A 20,021-nucleotide genomic window follows, 5' to 3' on the forward strand; every position below is an offset into this window, starting at 1 on the left:
CTGAATACTACTCCTGGAACCAATATTGCACTGTATACTCACTAACTAGAATTTAAATAAAAATTAGGAAGAAAAAAAAGAAAACCTGTACACAAATTTTACAGAATTTCTGTTCATAATTGCCCTATACTGGAAAGAACTCAAATTTCTTTTAACAGGTGAGTGGTTACATGAGCTGTGGTACATCCATGCAATGGAATATTACTTGCCATTAAAAGGAATGAACTATTGATACATGCAATACTTTTGATGAATAATTAAAAGGTATTCTGTTGAGAGAAAAAAAGCCAGTCTCAAAGGTTACATATTATACTCTTCCATTTATATAACATTCTCAAAAAAGACAAACAATATCATTGTTCCCAGAAGCTAGGGAATGGGAATGGCGTGATTATAAAAGGCTAGCAGGAGGGAGTTCGGGGAGACTAAGGAAACCTCTCTGTTTCCAGATTGTGCTGAGAGCCACATGATTCTGTACATGTGTTCCATTTCAACTGTACACAAAAAGTCAAATTTTACTGTATGCAATTTTAAAATTAAAATAAAAGAAAAAAATCAACTATAATTTACTTAAGAATAAATTTACCTTCTAAATAGGTAGAGAAAATTCAACAGAGCCACCAACTGACGATCAGCTGCTGTAGGTGAAATTCATTTTGTTTTCATGTTACTTTGGGGAATTTGGAGAATAACATCCATCAACAATAATTCAGTCATTTTGGAACCTGAGGACTACTCAGTTACCTTCTAGAAACAATCACCCTATATAGCCCTGTGCGGAGAGTGTGGGTATTCTGCTGACTTGGGATATCAATTCCTATCTTCCTCATGTTCTAGAGCGGGAGCTGATTCAAACTGAGGTAGATGATGAGAGTGGGGAGTGGCCAAGGAGGACCAGCTGCCAAGTTTCCAAGTGTCCTCACAAGATTGTATCATCTATAATGAGTTCACAGTGGCACAGAGTATGACCCTCACACTTATGGGGTCAGAGATTTGATCCTGTCATTGCCTCTGAGTTGATTGGATGCTGAGAATGTAGTGAAGATCCTTCCTAGCCTCTATATCCATTTACAATTGTGAGTTGACACTCTTTCTTAGAATCATCTAACTCTCTTTGCCAGATTTCATGCTCAACCAGCAGCCTTCTAGTAATTCATTTCTTTATCCATTCTTTCACTATACATTTCTCAAGTACCTTCAATATGACAAACATTACACTGGGTGCTGGGCATACAAAAATAAATAATGCATATCCACTGCTTCAAGCAGCTCATAGATTTTGCTGCAGGGGAGAGAATGTGATGGCCAGTTGACAGGTATTCCAGGCCCGGTGGCAATGATTTTCCACATTGTGATTTAACAAGGTAAGCTTAGGTACAGCCAGTCATTCTTTTGTGAATTTGCTTAACAAAAATCATTATCCCTGAATTTCACTACACAGAGGAAAAATGATGAAACCCCAGGATTGGACCCCAAATGCATGACTCCAGTGAGGAATTGTCCACCTGTGAAATTCCAGCCTATATCACACCACTAATGATCCACCCTGGAATCTAAAGGGTGGCTGCCTTTATACTCAATCCACACTCAGCAATTGTACTCCAACTCTTCTCTCTCCCTCCTTTCCTGTTTCTATCATTTGTAATACAACACAGTGTCCTCTCCAGGCTGCAAACTGAGCTCCAGAGCTGTTTCAGTCGTGCTTTTATTCTCTTGCTTCTTCTATCCTTCGCAGTGAATTCAGGGCTTTTACAATAATATTGTGAATGAATTATAATTTATGTTTATGAGAAAGAGGGGAGGAAGGAGAGAGAGGGAGGGAGAGACAGAGAGAGAGAAAGAGGGAGGGAGAGAGAGAAGGGGAGGAAAAGAAAGAGAATGGGGGAAATTAAACCACTTGGGATTTGGAGTATCTTTAAGTACCTCTTAAGTAAAGCATATTTTTAATAGATTAGTTCAAGAAATACACTCTTCAATGGAAAAAAAATGAGTTCTAATTTTGGCTGCCACATGTTAGCTATGTTATCTTTGTAAGGTAATTATCATCTCCAGCCTTGGTTTTCTTAACCATAAAATGAAATGATTGGGCTAGAGAATTTCTAAATCATCCCAGTATCCATTGATTCTAGTATTTTTCAAGACGAAATCCTCTCTTCAGATCCTTCACTGTTTTATTCAATGATTTGTTTCACTATTTTCTCTTGACACTTAAAAGGGCTTTGTGATAGCTACTAGTTGCAAAAAAATATTTCCCATAAATATCATATCATATATGTTTCCTGTTAGGGCTTCTGACATTCCACATGTTTTCAAAGGTAATGGGAAATACTGGAGACAATTTAAGGGTCATTATTGTGTTAGCCAAGAAAATAGCTAATGATGACTTTAGCTACCGGACTATTCAGCCGATCATAGAACCCATTAGCTCAATTAAGTAAATCAAATAGAAAAAAACATTGAGGCTTAAAAAGCCGCCCACCACTAACTACTATTTGCCAATGAAGCTTCTATTTCATGGTGAATTCAAATTGTTTATTTCTTCTATGAAGAAGAAAATGACCAGATCATCTGATTTAGCAGATACGGTTATTCAAGATCACTTAGCATATATAATTATACACCAAATATTCCACTAAATCACAATTTCAAGAAAGCAGCTAAGACTAGAAGTCTTCTGTGTGAATAAGACTTGAGCTTTCTGGAGTGTAGTATTATTCACTATACTGAGGTAGGTATGGGAGGAAGCCAAGGTCTTTTCTTGCCTTAGGAAAGTTTCTCAATCCTGGGATGGTCTATATGTTCAGATTAGTGAGAAGCAAGGGACTAGTATTGATATAAACATTCATAATTCCAAATGTTCTGTCTAGTTCTAGTTGTTTACAGCATTCAGACATTGAGTACTCATTTAAGCTTTCAAAGACTAAGCCCTCCAGATAATGCTGTCTTTAACTTAAAGTTGTTTTTTTTTTTTATTCAAGTGGGTGCCTCACAGGATGTTTGAAGTGACTCATGGAGAGAAAAGAAAATCCCTGGTCATATTATTTATTTCTTAAGTGTGGTTATTATATTCAGGCCATGGTATTGCTGGATAGAATCGGTCCATTGAAAGACTATTCAAAATTGATACAGTGAATATTTTATTCAATTATAAATTTAACAACTGATGTAATCAGTAGTGTGCTGGCAAATGTTTGACAACTGGCTTTCCAGCACTGGTTTTCATGGTGTAGACTGATATACCAACCTACCGATGTAATTTCATCCAAATTGCACAGTTGCTAGAAATTCAACAATGTTAACAAATAAGGAAAAGAATGGCTTTGAATATAATTGGCATTCCAAGAAAATTATTGTTAGACAACACACTTTTATTCCAAATTAAAGAGGGTGTTGGGTCACTTTTTTCCGAAGACCCCTGTCAAGGATCCCTTTAGAAAAAGGCTGGACTTCAGGAAATTTACATTCTAAATATCAACACCTGCTGTGTGACCCTGGGCAGGTCATCCCATTTCTCTAGGACTCATGTATAAAATAAACAGATTGCCTACTTGAGAGATGTTAAATTCTCTTCCATTTCTGATTTCTGCCATTTTGTATACAATTAAGTCCAAAACTCATCTAAGGTATAGATAGTGGATCTGGAGACAGAAGTGATCACTAACCAGAAATGAGTAGGAAGTCTCCAGTTCTTCCCCAGGGGCTTGCTAGGATCTTGGTTTCTCTCTAAGAGAGATGTTTTGTAATTGATCATGTGTAAGGGTAGGGTCAGATCTGCTTTCTCCGAGGCCTCTCCTCCCTTCTGCCAATGATTTCACCTTCATCTCAGCCCATCCAATGCTATGTTTAGTCCTGCCTTTAAAAAAGGTGAACTTTTGTCTCCATCCCCACTTCTTTCGCCTACATAGCACGAGATGGTCGAGTATATATTCTTTCATATTTGTGTTGAAATACTCACTGCTAGGAGCAACACAAGAATACCAAATGTGTAAAAACAACACATATTTAGGTTCTCTAAAATAATACAATAATAAAATGAAACCAGTTCTTATTGTCACTTATTGTGCCCTGTTCAATTGTACCTTAAGATTCATTCGTTTTATTGATACGTATCTATTTAAACATCAGTTCTGCACACAATCTAGTCAATATATATCTGTTGAATGCATAAATGAATGAATGGCTGACATATCTGCCTGTATGGATGACATGGTCTCTCTAGTCATTTTCAGGCTGGTAGTGCTATGACAGATTTTTCCTATTTCCATATTTTTCTTTATGTTCTCTGTTTATTTCTAGAGAACAGAAAACCACCTCTTTCACTGTGGGGGTAGGGATTTTGGCAGGAAAGTCATACTCTTTACCTGTCAGCTACCTTCCAGAAACACATGAACTGAGAGACCAAGAAAGCAGACAACATGCCATACAATTGCTAACAGTTGGTAGAGCAGCAAGTGCACTGAAGTGGGTGGCATTTGTCCATATTTCTACGCTCTGATCCGAAGCTTGTACAACAGATGTACTGGGGGCTGAGGAATGGCGGTGCTCATTTGTGGAGGTGAAATGCTAGAGAATGTGCAGGCCACGACTAGAAGCGGAAGCACAGAGCTGCAGGCTGATGAACCTGTTGGTCCTGCTGGGTGGTTTTCCTTCAGCAATGTTTTTAACCATTTGCAATGTTAGAAGCACTGACAAGTATTGCTAATGTTAACATTTCATTATCAGGTGAGAGTGCCAGAACTAGATTGTGTGGAACTTTTTGAAAATACTCTCCTTTTATGTTTCTTTCTGGGTAAAATTTAACCTCCAACTTGACAAAATTATCATCCCCCAAACCTTTTATGTTATTGTTGTTAACCATAAAAATGGCATGGAAGTATTACAATTTTTAAAATACATTTATTTATTTAGTTTTTGAGACAAAGAGCAAGTGGGCACACAAGTGGGGGAGGGGCAGAGAGGAGAGAGAATCCTAAGTAGGCTATGCTCCACCAGCACAGAGCTTGATGTGGTGCTTGAACTCATGAACTGTGAGATTATGACCTGAGCTGAAATCAAGAGTTTATGACATAAACCCAGATCAAGAGTTGGACGCTCAACTGACTAAGCCACACAGGTGACCCTGAAAGTATTATAATTGTAAAGTTACTAAATAGTTTTTTTCTGTAATCACCCTGATATCTTTTTATTTGTACATTATTTAATACTTTTTCTTATTCTTACTTTATTTCTTTGTTTTATTCTAGTCTCATTTGGGTTTTCTTTTCTCCCACATGTGTCCATATTTCTCTAAGTAAAAAAAAAAAATCTTAAAGAGTTGTAGGAATAACTGTATATTTAACATACTAAATACATTCTTCACAGGACCTTATGGTATATTTCTGAAATAAAGATAGTAAAACAAATATCCCTGACAGAAAGGTAGTTAACTCACAATTATAAAATTGGAGTTAATCCTTAATTTCATATTTTAATCAGTGTGCACATTTAAATTAGTTTTATGATTTTTTTGACCAATCAAAAGTTGAAATTGTATACATTTTAAACACTCCAAGATTTTTTTTAAGTGAGAAGATATAGAAAACACAGCATTCTGACTTTTTAAAAGATTGGGAGAGAGGGAGAGAGAGAGAGAGAGAGAGACAGAGAGACAGACAGAATATGAGAATATCTCTGTTTCTAATTACACAGACTATTTAAGAAAAAGAATTTAAGTCAGCTGATATTTTTCCTTTAATTATTTATGATTCAAACCAGCTCATTCTTTTCCTTTCATTATTTACACGACGTCTAATAACTGGTCTGATTGAGTTTAAATATTTGCAGTGGTTTGTTCTTGGCTTCATGTTTGTAGAAACACGTGTTTCACCAGCAGGAGTTTTATACTGTTCATGAAACACAGTGCTGCAAAGGGCAAACTTTTTATTTTCTTCATTTTGATTCTCTTCTTACACCCACAATATAATGCAAATTAGGTCATTGGTTATTAACAATATTGCCAATCAAGAGAGTATAATTAGTAATAAACTATGCGTGCCTGAGCTCAAATTATATATTTTGCTTTAGAAGATTTCATCAATAAAAACCCAACATATCTGGTCATAATATGGATTCTGAATCCAATGAAAGGATTATGGTATATAATATGTAGGTGAAAAGAACTTTAAAAACATTATCACCATCATACCAAATATCTGCTATTACTTAAATTGTCTCGAAGACCTTAGCACTGTAGCTAGTGGAGACCAGTTTACCTAAGACACTACCTTTCCTCTACAAGGCAAGTCCTTGCCCCTTTCACATAGTGAGTTCATGTAGAACAGAGAAATTTATAGACAGAATAATTATAAAACCTTTCATGATTGCGAAACTGTAAAGGGATTCGGTTGGCAATAGTCAGAAACAGCTTTTTTGGGTTTGGCCATAGAGCAAGGCCTTCTTCTCCCTCATCTCTACACAAAGTTATTAACTGCTGTGATAGGGGGCTGGTTACCTCTACCCTGCATTCCTATGTAGGTATGAATTAATTTCCAAATGCCAATGCGTGTGTTTTTTTCTTTTCATGCATCATATTTGGGGACACAGCTGGAAATATTATTCTGTGTGCCACATGCATACACTCAGCACAGTCTCTTCCTCACTAAGTGGAGTCAATGGGTAAAGAAATTGCTCATCCATCCTTTACTTTTATCTTGGTGTGTGGACAACAAATTGTCTAAAAATTGATACAAATTTCTACAGTAATGAAAAGAAAACAGAAAATGGAAAGAAAATAATAGAGTCTGTGCCTTTAAAAAACTAACACTTGTATGCCATCAGTCAGTGATTTTAGAATTGAAGAATATTAGAGATCTTGAAAGAAGTGCAAAAGTGAAAATGAATTGCCTTGGTATAAAGTAAAAACACTCAGAATCAGAAGATCTGGAAAGTCAAATATTTTATGAACAAAAAAAAATTTTCACTGTAGCTTATATGACTACCATAGGTCATTTTTCTAAATGTCGAAATGACACCATATAACGAGTATCTGAGAGGGATCAAACTTTGAGAGTACAGGGCAGGGATCTCCAAGTTCTTGAGAGTTATAAGCCTCATTGCTGTTTCAGTTTTAGATGTTTCCCTCATACCTACAGGTGATTTTCAGCACATTTTAAAAATTTAAACCCAGACTCAAATGAAATACATATATAGTAAAAGGAATCCATTTGAATTGAGAGAGGAAGTTAAGGCAAATGTTTTACTCTGATTATGGAGTATGTATTTTTGAACAGTAAGCCTATGTTAAAATATAATTAGTGTAATAAAAAGTAATATTAAAAGGAAGAAAGTAATCCCTTACGTGAAAGAATACTATGATATTTATACATCTTTACCTCTATCACTATATATTACTTTGAGTTAATAGTATGGAAAAAATGGAAATAGAATAAAGAAAAAGAACACAATCACATGTGTTTACCAAATTCTACAAATTAATACTGTTTTGCGAATTTTTGCATTATTCCTTGGAAAGCTAGATCTATTCTGGGATGTTTCCAGATTAATACTTGAAATCATCTCTGCTATAAAGAGAAAAATAAACAAATAAATAAAAATTCAGAGCATATCCAGACAAAGATGTCCCTGATTGAACAGAAAAGTTCTGAACTCATTGTTGTTCTTGGATAGATCTCCCAAGAGCACTTTTTATGAATCATGTATCTGATTGTTCACAGAAATTCCTCAGTAAGATGCCAAAATACCTCCTTTTGATCAGTTAGGCCAGAGACCAGAAGACACCCAATATTACTGTCATTACTTTTGCTCCTGGAAAGATGGCAGAATTCTAGGGAAATTTTAGTCTTGCCATGGAATTTAAGATAATGCTGAGAGTTTAAGAAACTATAGGATGCCCCAAAAGATACTGATATTTTGGGCTTCCAAGCACCTATGAGGCTATTTGTAAATATTGGCTGAAGGAGAAATAGAAGGACGGGACAGAGAAAGGAAGGGAAAGGGAAAAGAAGGAAAGAAAGTTGATGGATTCATGCATTTACACAAATTACTTTGAATGGAAATGGCAATCTAGAAATAGCCTTATTCCTACCCTCAAAGTAAACAAAGTCCTTAGGACAGAGTTTCTTATTCTATACCCTAAAAACATATTCTGTGCCTAGCATAGGACTAAGAAGAACTCAAGTGTTCATTAATGTAAATGATACGAAATAATAAAGATAAAAACCCAAGTACTCATGTGATGTACTGTAGAGACTTTAAAGGTATGTTAAAACTGAGTTCATATTTTGCCCCTAACATATACCATTTTTAGCTCTTGAAGTCACATATGTCTACTCTAGACAAAACAATCTCATGATTTTTCAAGCAGCAAGTAAGCAAAGGGGAAAAGCATGAGAAGACTTTTGGGAGAAAAAGCTATGGTTGGAGAAGTGGTCAGCAACAAGAAATAAACTAGATAATTACAGGAAGATCAAAGAACTTTATACGTCTCAGTAAGTAATCAGATTGCATTTAAGAATCCTCAGCCAGGAAAGTCTGATTCTGTCTATGATACAGTAAATGATGCAAAACTAACTCTCCTATTGAGAATAACTATAAAACTGGACAAAATATATGAGGCAATTATTGCAGGCTTTGAAAAACAGTTAGTGCCAGCCTGCTATCCCTGAGAGAAGGTAAACTTGCAATCATGCCATCTCTGCGTAGGGAAAATTTCCTGACTATGGCCTAGGGAGGTGGAGCCCAAGCAGAGCTTGATGATCGTCCTGAGTGAAGAAAGTAGAAATCAAGTATAAGACATTTAAAGTAACTAGAATCTGTGAGACAGGGCACTGGGAAGGGCAGCCGTGCAATGGAGTAGATCATGGCAGAGGATTTAGCTGAGTATGCACAAGATAAGCAATGAATGGCTTCCTGGAGAGCAGCAACAGAGTAGAAAGTGTAACTGGGTTACTAGAAGTTGAACAGAGCTATAAGATGCTGGGGTTCTAGTCCAGTTTCAGTGGAAAGACCTTGTATCCATTTTGGCATCCATTTGACACAGCAGAAAAGCCACTTGTTTTAGGAATAAGAACCAAGTCCCAGAGGAAGGCCTACCACAGGTATGACCTTAAAAAGCTTAAAATAAAACCATCTGTACACAAGTTCAACTTGATTAGTTAGTGACTGGACAGTCTACCAGAGTAGAAGTCAATACTTGCCAGGAAGAAGATCACAGAATCTTAAAACTCTAAGATTTATCATCTATGCTGTTGAGAATGCAATAAAAATTACTAGATATTTAAAAAATAGAAAAATTTGACCAATAATCAAGAAAAAAAACAGATAATGTATCTTCAGGTGAAGTCAACATTGGAGTTAGTACTCTAAACATTAAAACAGATATAATAAATATGTTCAAGGATTTAAAGAAAAATAGTGTCATAATTATGAATTGTTAGAGAGTCTCAGCAGAGGGATGGAAACAAAAAAAAATAAAGAGAGAAAAAAGGAAATGGAATTCTTGAACAGGACTTCAATAACTTAGGATTTTTAAAATTCAGAAATAATTAATGGTATACTGAAAATAAGTCAGGACCAAGAAGACAGATTGATATAAACAATCCAGTCTGAAAAATGGAAAAAGAAATAGGTGGAAGAAAAGTAAAGATGCTCAGAAATCTGTGGCATAATATACAATTTCTAACTTCTGTTGGAATTAGAACCCCAGAAAAAGTGAATAATAATATTTTAAGAAATAGAGAGCTCTCTCCTCCAGCCAGCCAAGATTCAAAGGAAAGAAGGCTAAGAGGAAAAAGGTGGCTCCAGCCCCTGCTGTCATGAAGAAGCAGGAAGCCAACAAGGTAGTCAATCCCCTGTTTGAGAAAAGGCTCACTAATTTTGGCTTTGGACAAGACTTCCAGCTCAAAAGGGACCTTACCCGCTTTGTCAGATGGCCTTGCTACATCCAGCTGCAGTGTTAAAGGGCTATTCTCTATTAATGTCTTAAAGTGCTTCCCACAATTAACCAGTTCACCCAGGGCTTGGACCACCAAACAGCTACTCAACTACTTAAGGTGTCCCACAAATACAGTCCAGAGACAAAGCGAGAGAAGAATCAGAATTTGTTGGCTGGGGCTAAGAAGAAATCTCCCTCAAGGGGAATGTCCCCACTAAGAGGTAACATGTCCTTTGAGCTGGGGTTAATATTGTCACAACTTTGGTGGAAAACAAGAAGGCTCAGTAGCAATGATTGCACTTGATGTGGATCCCATTGAGATGGTGGTTTTCTGGCCTGCCCTGTGTCATAAGATGGGAGTTCCCTACTGCATTATCAAAAGGAAGGCCAGGCTGGGGCATTTGGCCCACAGGAAGACCTGCACACTGTTGGCTTCACGGAGGTTAACTTGGAAGACAGAGGAGCTCTGGCTAAGCTGGTGGAAGCTATCAGGACCAATTATAGTGACAGATATGGTAAGATCCACCATCAGTAAGGAGGCAACATCCTGGGTCCAAAGCTGGTGGCTCACATTGCCAAGTTGGAAAAGGCAAAGGCTAAAGAACTGGCCACCAAATGGCTAAGTGTACCCTGCTGAATGTTCTGCACATAACTGTAATAAAAAGTTCTCTTTCAAAAAGAAAAGGGGAAGCGCCTGGGTTGTTCAGTCGGTTGAGTGTCGACTTTGGCTCAGATCATTATCTCACAGTTTGTGAGTTCGGGCCCTGTGTCAGGCTCTGTGCTGACAGCTCGGAGCCTGAAGCCTGCTTTGAATTCTGTGTCTCCCTCTCTCTCTGCCCCTCCCCTGCTCATACTCTGCCTCTCTCTGTCTCTCAAAAATAAATAATTGTTAAAAAAAATTATAAAAAAATAAATAAATAAAAGGAAGGAATGACTCAAATGTTCCTAAATTTGATTGAAAACATCAACTTACACATCCAAGAAGCTCAGTGAACCATAAGCAAGATAAATGCAAAATAAACCACATTAAACCTGTCATAGTCAAATTTCTAAAAGCCAAATATACAGAAATAAGCCAAATTAAAAACAATTACATACGAGGGAAATAGCAAAACAAATAATGCCTTATTTCTTATCTGAAACAATGATGTCCAGAATACAATGGAACAAGATTAAAAAAAATTTTTTTTAATATTTATTCATTTTTTAGAGAGAGAGAGAGAAACAGAGCATGAGTGGGAGAAGGGCAGAGAGAGATGGGGACACAGAATCTGAAGCAGGCTCCAGGCTCTGAGCTGTCAGCACAGAGCCCAATGCAGGGCTCGAACCCACAAACTGTGAGATCATGATCTGAGCCGAAGTTGGATGCTTAACTGACTGAGCCACCCAGGTGCCCCAGAAGAAGATTTTTTTAAATGTTAAAAACAAAAAGAAATAGAATAAAAAAAATTCAGAATTCTAAACTACATTGTAGAGAAGATACCCTTCAATATTAACATACACAAAGACATTTTCAGACAAAAGAAAACTGGAAGAATTTATTCTGATAGACCTGAGTTGTAAGAAATAATTATGGATATTTTTAAGACTGAAGGGAAATGGAAATTTGGGCTTTCAGGAAAAACTGAGGACACCAAAAATGATAAAAGAATGAATAAATAGAAAAGACTATGCTTCTTCTTCCTTCTATAATTTCCTAAATGGCAGGTAGTCATTTAAAATGAACATAATAATATTGTAAGGTAGGATTTATTCATTATGTAGAAATAAAAGCATGACAGCATTAACACAAACATAGGGGAGTAAATGAAATCATACTGTGGCAGGTGTATTATATTTGTACACTGTGAAATGTGAAGAATTGGATGTGAAGTGTGAATTGGAAAGTCAGAAGCGGAAGTGTGAGGTATTAAGTGTAAAGTGGTATAATATGGACTTTGATAGGTTTGGGATATATCATAATCCCTTACTAATCATTTAAAAGTAATTAAACTCAATTATAATCATGATTACATTAAATACAAATGATCTAAATGCGCAAATATAAAGGTTGAGATTGTCAAAATGAATTTGAAAAATGCAAGACCCAATGATATGCTGCTATACGAGATGTATTTTAAATATAAATATATAGTTGAGGTTGAAACTACAAGGATGGAAAAATATGTATCATAAAAACTATAAGCAAAGTAAAGCAGGCATGGCTATACTAAGATGAGATCAAATTAACTTTAGGAACAAGAGTATTACTACATCTGAAGAAGAACAATTTATGCTGATAAAAAACCCAATTCATCAGGAATATTTAAAAATCCTACATGCATATTGACTTAATAATATACCTTCAAAAAACACAAAGCAAAACTTGACAAAAGTAAAGAAAGAAATAGAGAAATTCGCACCATGGTTGAAGATTTCAACAACCTCTCACAGTAATTATTAAATCATATTATCTATCTATATATCTATATATATATAGATATATATAGATATATATAAAATCAATGAAGATACAGAAGATCTGAACACAATCAACCAATATAACTTAATAGGCATTTATAGAATACTATGAACAACTTCAGAGAACACATACTTTTAGACTATACCTGGCTCAACATAGATCATATATTGAGCCATAAAATAAAATTTAATCAATTCTAAAACATTGAAATCTTATACCATATGATCTCTTAAAATAATAGATTAAATAAGAAATGAATAAGATGCCTGGAAAAGCCAAAAATGTTTGGAAAGTTAGTAAGATATTTCTAAAAAATCCATGGACTAAATTTTAAAAGTTACCAGTGAGAATTTTAAATTTGAGTTGATTTACAATGAAAACACAACACTTCAAACTTTGTAGGCTGTAGCTAAAGAAGTACTTTAAATGAAACTTATCATTTTAAACGCCTTAATAGAAAGGAGAAAAAATTAAAATCAATAACCCAGTTTTGTCTTTAGTTAAGAAAAAAGAGCAACTTAAAGTGAGAATAAGTAAAATAAGAGAAATAATAATAGAACTCAGTGGAATAAAAACAAACAATAGACGATATTAACAAAGCCAAAAGTTGATTCTTTGAAAAGGGCAAGAAAACTGTAAAGTCCCTAGAAGAAATAATCCAACAAATTAAAATAAAAAAGAAAAGAAAAGAAAAAAACACACAGGTATTGCCAATCTTGGGATTAAAAGAAGAGGAAATCCTACAGCCATTATAAGGGTAATAAGGTAATATGATGGCAAATTTTTGTGATAAATTTGATTATTTAGAACAAGTAGATGAATAAATAATAAATAAATAATAAATATAATAAATAAATAAATAGTAAACAAAATGAAATACCTGACTCATCCTATATTTGTTGGACAAATTGGATTTCTAATAAAAAATCTTCCCACCAACGTATATTGATTCCCCAATGGCTAGCAAACTTTGAAGTAAGGAATGATGCAAATGCACACAAACTCTTAGAAACTAAAAGAGGAAGGAATAATTTCCAACTCATTTAAAAAGTTTGGAAAAACCTAAACACAAAACCTGACAAAGAAATTGTAAGGAAAGAAATTTACAAAACAGTATCAGTCAATGAACAAATGTAAAACGCTCCCTTGCAAAATATTAGCAAAGTGAATTCAAATACATACATACATATATATACATATACATACATATATATATATATATATATATATATGTGCATGTGTGTGTGTGTGTGTGTGTGTGTGTGTGTGTAATATATTTGTGATCAGATGGAGTTATTTCCAGAAATCCAAGTTTGGTTCAGTGTTAAAAATCAGTACATGGGCCGTAAGTTTTCAGCTAAGAGAGGTAGAGAACTAGATAGCGCTTTGCTTCTGCCCTTACAATAATAAGGGGAAAAAACACTGACTAAACAAAATTAATAACTTTTCTTGACCCAGTTAGAGAACTGGTGTGACAGGGCAAAGGAATAATGTCAAATCCAGGGACAGACCAGTGCCTGAAAGGACAAACAGAAAAGAACTCATGCACTTGTTTACCAAGGAAAAATGCCACATCAATAAATAAATAAATAAATAAATAAAGAGCTTAAAAAGTTTAATAAATTACTGAAGGCTACATACGGGTGTGAAGTCTCTGGGTAGTAGACAAGGGAGGATTTTCACCTTCTACTAGTCCTTTCCTCCATGGATACTACCAGGAAGTCAGACAGAAGATAGGAGAGATTCCTAAGAAAGTTTCACATCATGCTGACTGTGGGTAGGGAGTAGTAGCCACTGCTGAAACTCTGCCCAGCTTCATCTCCAGTATCTCTTCTATGGTACCTAAGCTTTAATCTGAAAAAAGAATAATAATAGAAATTGCCAGCTTAGAGCACTGAAGAAAATCCACAGTAGCTGAGGAAGAGAAGAGAAAAATAAATAAATAAATAAAACTCCACCCTAGAGAAGGGCAGAAGTCAATACTAGGTCTAGGATTATAGATGGTAGAGGGGCAATGTACTTTAAAGGCCACACTCTCAAGACTCAAATCCACAATGTTTGCCTCATACTGAGGCTCAATGAGCACAGGGAATGCCCCCTCTTCCACTCTTCATCACCATGCTAACAAGTGAGTAAAAGTAACACATAGCTGAGATCACTGCAAGAGATAGTTGCTGGTGAACAGATAGAAGGAGAACTCAAAATCAAGTGGAAAATAAACATTGATAAAAATTATTCTGGCTAATTAGCTCATATTCTAACACAAGTATCATTAAAGGAATTTGAGACTATGGTGCACTGGAGATGATTATAGCAATAACGACCTTCAAATATAGCCCAAACTCCTGAAAATATTAACACAAAACCCTACACTAAAGGCCCTTAAAGGCCTAGCATGAACACTCATACTCCAACAAATTAGGTAACCTAGAAGAAATGGATAAATTCTCAGAAACCTAGCAAGACTAAATCGTGAACAAATAGAAAATCTGAACAAACTAATAATGAGTTAGGACACTGATCACTAATCAAAAACCTCTCAAGAAAGAAACTCCAAAATTAGGTGGTTTCACTAGTAAATTTTTACCAGTGAACATTAAAGAAGAATTAATGCCAAATTTTCTCAAACTCTTCCAAAAAATTGAAGATGAAGGAATGCTCTCAAACTCATTTTATGAGGCCAGCATTACCCTGGTACCAAAGCCAGATGGGGACACCAGAAAATAAAACTACAGGCCAATACCCCTGGTGAATACTGATGCTCAAGAAAATTTTAGGAAACTGAGTTCAATGGCACATTAAGAGAATCATACATCATGATCAAGTGTGATTCATCCCTGGGATATAAGGGTGTTTCAAAATAAGCAAATCAATAAACATGATATGCCACATTAATAGAATGAAGAAATAATATGATATAATCAATAAATGCAGAAAAAACATTTGGCAAAATCCAACACCCTTGCAAGATAAAAACTTTCAACAAATTGGATATAGAAGTAACATATGTCAACATAATGAAAGCCATATATGACAAAATCACAGTTAACATCATACCCAATGGTGAAAGAATGAACACTTTTCCTTTAAGATTAAGAACAAGACAAAGTACCCCCCACTCACACTCCTATTCAACACAGTACTGATAGACCTCTCCAGGATAGTTAGTCAAGTAAAAGAAATAAAAGACATCTAAATTGGAGAGGAAAAAGTAAAATTTTCTCTGTTTGCAAGTGACATGACCTTACATATAGAAAACCCTAAAATCCTCACCAAAATACAATTAGATCTAATTGATGAATTCAGTAAAGTTGCAGGATAAAAATTAACATCCAAAAATAAGTTGGATTTCAATACACTGACAATGAACTAGTTGAAAGAAAAGTAAATAAAACAATCCTGTTTATAATAGCATCAAAAACAATAAAATCTTTAGAAATAAATTTAACCAAGGAGGTAAAAGATCTGTACACTGAAAACTATAAGACATTAATGAGAGAAATTGAAGAATACACAAATAAATGGGAAGATATTATATGATTATAGATTGGAAGAATTAATATTTTTTAAAGTTCATGCTACTCAAAGCCATCTATAGATTCAATGCAATCCTTATCAAAATTTCAATGGAATTTTTTACAAAAACAGAAAAAAGAGACACATAGACCAATAGAAGAGAATATAGAACCCAGAAATAAATCCATGCCTTTAGGGTCAACTAACATTTTACCAGAAAGCCAATAATATTCATTGGGAAAATATGGTCTTTTCAATAAGTGACTTTGGAAAAACTGGATATTTACTTGCAAAATAATGAAATTGGTGCTTATCTTACACCACTCACAAAAGTTAACTTGAAATGTATTCCAGATTTAATATAACCCTCAAAACCATAGACGCCATTCTAGAAGAAAACAAAGGGAAAAAATCCCTTGACATTGGGATTTTTTTAATATGACACCAAAACACAAATTAAAAAGCAAAATAAACAAGGGGGACTATATCAAACTAAAAAATTTCTTCACCACAAAAAACCAAAACAGAACAGAACAAACAAAACAAAACAAAACAAAACAATCAACAAACTGAAAAAGCATTCACCTGAATGGGAGAAAGTATAGATCATACATCAGATAAAGGGTTAATATTCAAAATATATGAGAAACTCATACAATTGAATAGCAAATCATCTTCATCTTCATCATCATCATCATCATTAGCATCATCATCATCATTCAATTTAAATACAGAAAACAAACTGTGGGTTGCTAGAGGGGTGGTGGTGAGTGGGGCATGAGTTAAATGGGTGATGGGCATTAAAAAGGGCACTTTTGGGGATAAGCACTGTGTGTCCCATGTAAGGGATGAGTCACTGGGCTCTCCTCCTGAAGCCAAGACTACCCTGTATGATTTCTTACTTGAATTTAAATTAAAAAAAATAAAATATAATAAAATGAACAAAGGAACTGAATAGGTATTTTTCCAAAGAAGACATACAAATGGCCAACAGGGACATACAAAGGTTCTCAACATCACTAATTATCAGGGAAATGCAAATCAAAACCACAATGTGATATCACCTCATACTTGTTAAAATAGTATTATCAAGGAGATAAAAGATAAGTATTGGAGAGGTCTGGAGAAGAGGGAGCCCTCATTCCCATTGTTGGTGGGAATGGAAACTGGTAGATCCACTATGGAAAATGTTCTGGAGGTTCCTCAAGAAATTAAAAAGTAGAACTACTATCTGGTCCAGCAATCCTATCTGGGTATATATCCAAAGGAAATGAAATCATCATCTCAAAGAGATATCTACACTCCCATGTTCATTGCAGTACTATTTACAATAGCCAAGATATGGAAATAACATGTCTATTCACAGATAAATGGGTTTTTTAAATGTGGGTAAATATACATAACAGAATGTTTTATCAGCCATTAGAAAGAAGGAACCCTGCCATTTGTGAAAACATGGATGGACTTTGAGGGCATTATGGTAGATGAAATAAGTCAGCCAGAGAAAACAAATACTGTATGATCTCACTTACATGTGAATCTAAAAAGAAAAAGATAAGCTCATATAAAGAGAGTAGAATTGCCAAAGGCTGGGTAAAAGGGAAGATATTGGTTAAAGAGTACAAACGTCCAGTTATAAGGCAAATAAACAATGGGGATCTAAGGTACAGCATGGTGACTATAGTTAATAATACTGTGTTATATACTTGAATAAATCTTTAATGTTCTCACCACAAAGAAAAAATGTAATTATGTGAGGTGATGGATATATTAAGTAACTTTATTGTGGTAATCATTTTATAACATATACATATATCAAATCATCACATTGCTATATGTTAATGCTATATGTCAATTTTATTTAAATTAAGCTGAGGGAGGACTAGCAGAAGAAATGAGATGTTTATCTTCAAGCATAAAGTGCATTTACCTCAGCATCTACTACCTTCTACAACATACTCAGGTTTTGACAACATGATATTATCAGGCTAAGAAAAGGCAAGTAAATACCTAGTCTGAAAGGTAACCATCACAACCAGATTTAGACATGACACAGGTGTGGCATTTAAAATAACTTTTTAATATGTTAAGGAATTTAATGGAAAAGATAGACAATATACAATACCAAATAGGTAATGTCAGCAGAGACAAGAGAACTATGAGAAAGAATTAAATGGAGTGTAAGATACAGCTTTCAGTTATGGAATGAACAAGTCACATGGATAAAAGGCACAGAATGAGGAATACAGTCAATGGTATTATAATAGTGGTGTATGAAGACAGATGGTAGTTACACTTGTGGTGAGTATAGCATAACGTACAGACTTGTTGAACCACTATGTAGTACAACTGAAACTAATGTAACATTGCTTGTCAACTATACTTCAATAAAAAGAATAAAATGGAAATGCTGGAAAACAAAAACCACAACGACAGAAATGAAGATTGTCTTCCATGGGCTCATTAGTAAGCTTGATACAGACGAGGAAGGAATCCGTGACCTTGAATATAGGGCAGTAGAAATTTCCCAAATAAAATGCAAAAGAAAAAAAGAATTAGAGGAGGGGGAGATCAGAACATAGCATTCAACAATTTCAGATGATATTAAATGGTCTAAAATATGCACAATTGAAATCACAGAAGAGAAAGAGAATGGAGCTGAAAAAATATTTGAAGACATGATAGCAGAAGATTTTCCAAAATTAATAACACAAAACCACAGATTCAAGAAACTCAGAGAATGCCAAATTGGATAAATACAAGCATACCCGCACTAATAAAACCATATAGGCATATCTTTTTCAAACTGCTGAAAACCAAGACAATAAGAAAATCTTGAAGGCAGCCACACCTAAAAAAAAAAAAAGGTATATTATCTACAGAGGAACAAGGATAAGAGTTATAGCACACTTCTCATCAGAGAACACGCAGTAAGATAATGGCGTGCCTTGCTTGAAATGCTGAAGGAAACTGTCAACCCAGAATTCTATATCCACAGAAAATAGCCTTCAGAAATGAACTTGAAATGGACTTTCTCAAACAGACAAAAACTGAAAGAACTGAACTCACTGGTGACAGACCTACTTCATAAGAAATAGTAAGGAGGTTCTTCAGGCAAAAGGGATGTAGTACTCAGAAACTTGGATCTACACAAAGAAATAAAGAGCATTGGAAAAAGAATAAAAGGAAGTGAAAGGTAACTATAGAAAGCAAAAGTAATAACAATGTATTACATGTTTACAGCATATGTAAAAGTAAAATTAATGACAATCCAGGAAAGGTTGGGAAGGCAGGATTGGAAATAGACTGTTATAAAGATGCTTATCCTACACATGAGGCAGTATAATTTATTTGAAGTCAGACACAAATTATTTAAATTTTTTATTTTGTAAATCCTAAGACAACCACTAACAATTATTTTAAAGAAGTTAAATAATTCAATAGAGGAGTTGAAATTGAATTATAATTGCTTAATTAAACCTACAAACCTTAATTAAACCTACAAAAGGCAGAAAAAGAAAAAAAAAGAACAGATGGAAATTAGATATCATGATGTTTGATTTTAACTCAACCATTTCAAAAATCACTAAATGTGAAAGGAGGAGGAACTGGACAGTCAGTTCCTGATTCTGGCTTTGGCCTTCAGGATATTCTGGAGTTGTCTATTTTATTCCCCAAATTCACCTGTCCAGAAAAGAACAGAATCCCGACATGAAGCTGGCATCCCCTGAGTATCATCTCCTGGGAGGCATCATAGTGGAAGTTGCGCAACCTACAGTAAAAAGGTTGGGAGATTCTGGCTCAATAAGACCATCACTGGCCAATGCTGAATGCTGCAATGCAGACTATTCCAGGGCCCTCTCTATTCAGGATAGAAGGACTGTCTGGGGAACAGAGGAGTCCAAGAAGCCTTCGTACAGAGGCAGGACTGGAGCTGCTTCTGGAGGTGACCTGGTCACAGGCAGGTTGCCCTGGGAAAGACTGTGAGAGAGTGGAATGGGGCCTGGGGTATTTGATTTTTAAAAAATTTTTTACATTTATTTATTTTTGAGAGACAGACAGAGACAGAGCACAAGTGGGGGAGGGGCAGAGAGAGAAGGAGACGCAGAATCC

General features: G+C 35.1%; 1 pseudogene; it reads left to right on the forward strand.

The window, feature by feature from the left end:
* Nucleotides 1-4,533: 4,533 nt before the first annotated feature.
* Nucleotides 4,534-10,568, forward strand: LOC125170541 (60S ribosomal protein L7a-like; annotated as a pseudogene).
* The last annotated feature ends 9,453 nt before the right edge of the window (nt 10,569-20,021 follow it).

Source organism: Prionailurus viverrinus, chromosome B4 (genome assembly GCF_022837055.1).
Source record: "Prionailurus viverrinus isolate Anna chromosome B4, UM_Priviv_1.0, whole genome shotgun sequence".
NCBI classification, from domain to species: domain Eukaryota; kingdom Metazoa; phylum Chordata; class Mammalia; order Carnivora; family Felidae; genus Prionailurus; species Prionailurus viverrinus.